This window comes from Cydia splendana, chromosome 24 (assembly GCF_910591565.1).
Source record: "Cydia splendana chromosome 24, ilCydSple1.2, whole genome shotgun sequence".
Classification (NCBI taxonomy): Eukaryota; Metazoa; Arthropoda; class Insecta; order Lepidoptera; family Tortricidae; genus Cydia; species Cydia splendana.
The window spans coordinates 7,719,229-7,723,231 of record NC_085983.1 but is presented as its reverse complement, the minus strand read 5'-3'; the positions used below and the strand labels follow the sequence as shown (position 1 = coordinate 7,723,231).

The 4,003-nt window shown below is 38.5% G+C and overlaps 1 long non-coding RNA gene across 1 annotated transcript; it reads left to right on the top strand.

Annotated features, from left to right (window-relative positions):
• The first annotated feature begins 1,545 nt into the window (after positions 1–1,545).
• Positions 1,546–3,770, top strand: LOC134802518 (uncharacterized). The gene is made up of 2 exons (XR_010145841.1): positions 1,546–1,648; positions 3,571–3,770. It is a non-coding gene; the product is annotated as an uncharacterized LOC134802518 (long non-coding RNA).
• The last annotated feature ends 233 nt before the right edge of the window (positions 3,771–4,003 follow it).

The window sequence follows — 4,003 nt, the reverse complement described above, 5'->3', positions numbered from 1 at the left end:
TTTTTCAATACCGGTATTTTTTAATGAAATACCGGGATCCCGGTATTTTCAAAAACAAGGAAAATGTGCCTATTATAATGTTTAAAATCTATTAAAATGGTCAAATTCGGCTGTATCAAGAAGATAACTTGCCAATTTAATTAAAGATGATCATTTAATTGAAACAAGATCTGTGCATATGCGTTAGATAAATATTTGGTGATGATTTCGATGCTCGGGATATATTAAGGGGCTACCCCACGCGAATGACCTTCGATCTGAATCTTATTAACAACAACATCTTGAAGCAATATATACTGCAAAACGTAATTAAGGACCAAAAAAAGTAGGAAATTGTTGCTAGCTAACTTTTTACTAGCGCGTCTTGTATTTATGCAAAAATAAGTATATAAAAGTACTCTTTTAAATCGCAGAAGTAAAATTACTAATAAATAAATTATCTTAGCGTGATTTATTTATCAAAAGGAATTTACTATTTTACAAACAAATTATTGCAGTGGCAACATTGTCTTACTTTTTTTGTCTTGTCTTGAATTAAGTTTTGCAGTTTAGTATCCTATATTTACTTCAAAGTTCATTGCCTTCGAGATATTTGGCATCAAAGTTGAACAATTTTAGGCTAAAACTGGTTTTCTGGCCATAACCTTTGTGTTAATTAGTTTAAAATGAAAACCCTGGACACGTTTCTCGAGACGTCAAAGACGAACCCAAATATTTAGATTTCGTACATGTAATTGTAAGATTCTTCACTGCAAACTAGATACGAAAAAAGTGTTATATTTTAGAAAAATGTCGGGTAGCCCCTTAATATAATTAGTTCTTAAAATTTTATCAAAAAGTAGAAAGAAATTAATTGTAATGGCATACGAATTTTTGGTGCCAAAGACTATTTATTGGCTGATTATTAGATTGAACTAAAAATGTGACTTGTGAAGTCAACAAGGCGGATAAAATGATTGCCAACCTGGAAGGGTTCACATAATTATTGCAGATGGCGATTATTGTTTAATATCCTAAGCTAAGGACATACATATCTGGTGTAAAAGTGAGCCTTTAAAAAAAAAACTCAATTTTTTTAAGCCATTTATAGACAATACCGGGATCCCGGGATCCCGGTATTGATGAAGACAGTTTCGGTATTAATACCGGTATTGAAAGAAGCCCGGTATTTGGAAGCCCTAGACCGCACACACGACTTACATTCAACATTCAAGTACCCATGCGGCAATAAAGTACCTACAACCAGTGGAGACCTACCTACAACTCCTGACTTCGGGCAAACTCGGCTCCGCTCGGCTCAGCATTTCTCCGGCAATTATTTGACACTATTTGACGTCCCTTTGCGTGCCGACCGCAGATAAGATAATGACTTGAATTTTGACAACCCTAAATAGCCGAAAGCGATAGTGCCATAAGTTAGAAAGGGATATCATGATTCGACCCTGAATCGCTGTCAAACTTCGGTTTTGTAGGAAGTGTCCTTTCTGTACGGTAGCACTATTAGGTACTTATTCTGTGCTACAACCGAAGCCGCGTGCTGAAACATATATAGTGGTTTACCTTCTAACAGGGTTTATAAAGCGCGACACGGTATTAAATGTTAGTAATAAATAAAACTCCTGCGAAATGAAAGTACGAGCTGTGATTCGTAAGTATTTTAATTTTATATATTTATTTTATGCCGGAGGGTGATGTTTTGAGTGTATTGATGTGCAGTTTTAAAATGTTTTAATCTGACTATGTTAGGAATTCATTTTGTATTAAGCAGAGACCCATAATGAGGTTAGCAGCTGTCAGAGGTTTGCATAGATGGCGCCATCATAGCTTGCCCCCTTTTTTTATGTGATTTGGCTTAATGGGCTGGCATTAAAAAAACAAAAAGATTACACAATTCTAGGGATTGACAGCTAAATACCTACTTCAACCGGCCAACCCCATTTTCTAAATTGTTTTTGAAATACTTAAAGGAAAAATTGATAGATTCAGTGTATGCTACAGGCGAGACTAGAACTCGCGACCCCGGGATTACCATTACCAGCAAGCCGCTCTGTCAACCGAGTTACCCAGACTTACCCGTTGATAGTGAATATTTCCACATTGGATCGGATCCTTCATAATGCGCCTTTATGAGCGCGCAAATGGTGGATATCGTGGGGGTGGAAAATTGGAAATAATCGCTGTCAAAATGGGAAATAAGACTCGGTTTGTAGAGCGACGGGCCTAGGTGTGAGCGGTTTTTCTCATTGTTTTTTTTACATTTTATAAATAAGCGGTGGTGGCCGAGTGGATATGACGTCCAACTTTCAATCAGGAGGTTTCGGGTTCAAATCCTGGCTCGTACAAGTTTTTCGGAACTTGTCCGAAATATCATTTGATATTTACCACTAGCTTTTTCGGAGAAGGAAAACATGAGGAAACCTGCATACATCTGGCGAAGAAATTCAAACTTGTATGTGAAGTCCCCAATCCGCATTGGGCTAGCGTAGGGACTATAGCCCAAGCCCTCTCGCCCATGAGAGGAGGCAAACCCTCTCGCGCATGAAAAGTATTACGAAAAAAAAACCGTAGTTAGTTTTTTTAAACGTTTGGTTTGTGTGGTTGTGTAAGGTTGAAAGAGATTGCTTTTTAGCGATAAGACCGGTTGTTGTTACCTACTTTTTAGGGTTCCGTACCCAAAGGGTAAAACGGGACCCTATTACTAAGACTTCGCTGTCCGTCCGTCCGTCCGTCTGTCACCAGGCTGTATCTCACGAACCGTGATAGCTAGACAGTTGAAATTTTCACAGATGATGTATTTCTGTTGCCGCTATAACAACAAATACTAAAAACAGAATAAAATAAAGATTTAAATGCGCCTCCAATACAAAAACGTGATTTTACCAAAGTTAAGCAACGTCGGGACTGGTCAGTATTTGGATGGGTGACCGTTTTTTTTTTGCTTTTTTTTGTTTTTTTTTTTGCATTATGGTACGGAACCCTTCGTGCGCGAGTCCGACTCGCACTTGCCCGGTTTTATTCCCTACTGTATCGGAGGGAAACGAGCATACGGCCCGCCTGGTGCTAATAAACTTGGTAAGTGATCACTGATCACCATAGCCTATTGATGCCAGAAATTCCAACTAGAGTTAGACCAAGAAAAGTTAATTGTTGAAATTATGATGTATAAATAACACTTGCACCAGGGGTGCGAAACTCCTGACTTCGGCCAAACTCGGCTCCGCTCGGCTCAGCATTGCTCCGAGCAATTATTAGGGTTGGCACCACTTGACTTCCTTTTGCGTGCACGACCACAGACAAGATAATCACTTGAATTTTGACAACCCTAAATAGCCGAAAGGGATAGTGCCATATATTAGAAAGGGATAGCATGATTCGACCCTGAACCGCTGTCAAACTTCGGTTTTGTAGGAAGTTTCCTTTCTGTACGGCAGTAGTATTATTTATTCTGTGCTTGCACTGCGTGGGCGCTGCAGACTTTTCTTGGTCTATCTCTAAACCCTTTTTAAACTCTTAATTCATTTTCAGTGTATTTTTATTTATTTATGATACACAAACAATATTTACTTACAGTTGTGGTCATACTTGCCCTGTCTGCTACATTCTCGGCAGCGCAGATCTTCTCCTCGCGTCGCTCCATGACATGTGTCAACAACAAATGTCAGTGCGTCGGTGACGGCTGCTGAGCGGCCATTTTGTCCTCAAAACAAGATGGCGGACGGCGTACGATTTAATATAATGTTTGTAACGATTTGAATACGATTTGTTTTTTAGTTACTTGTTTTTATTTTAACCCTTTGAAAGACAAACCAAAATGTACCTACCACAGCATGATTATTATAAGAATTAGGAGCGAAAAACACGTTCCGTAGAAATTTTAAAAGCTTCCCCCTCTTATAATAATTAGAAAATCAAACGAAGGGGCGTAGCTGCGGTTAATATAGGTACCTAGATATTGTACATCATATTACGAAAATATATTATATATATCTAGAGCTCGCGGGTT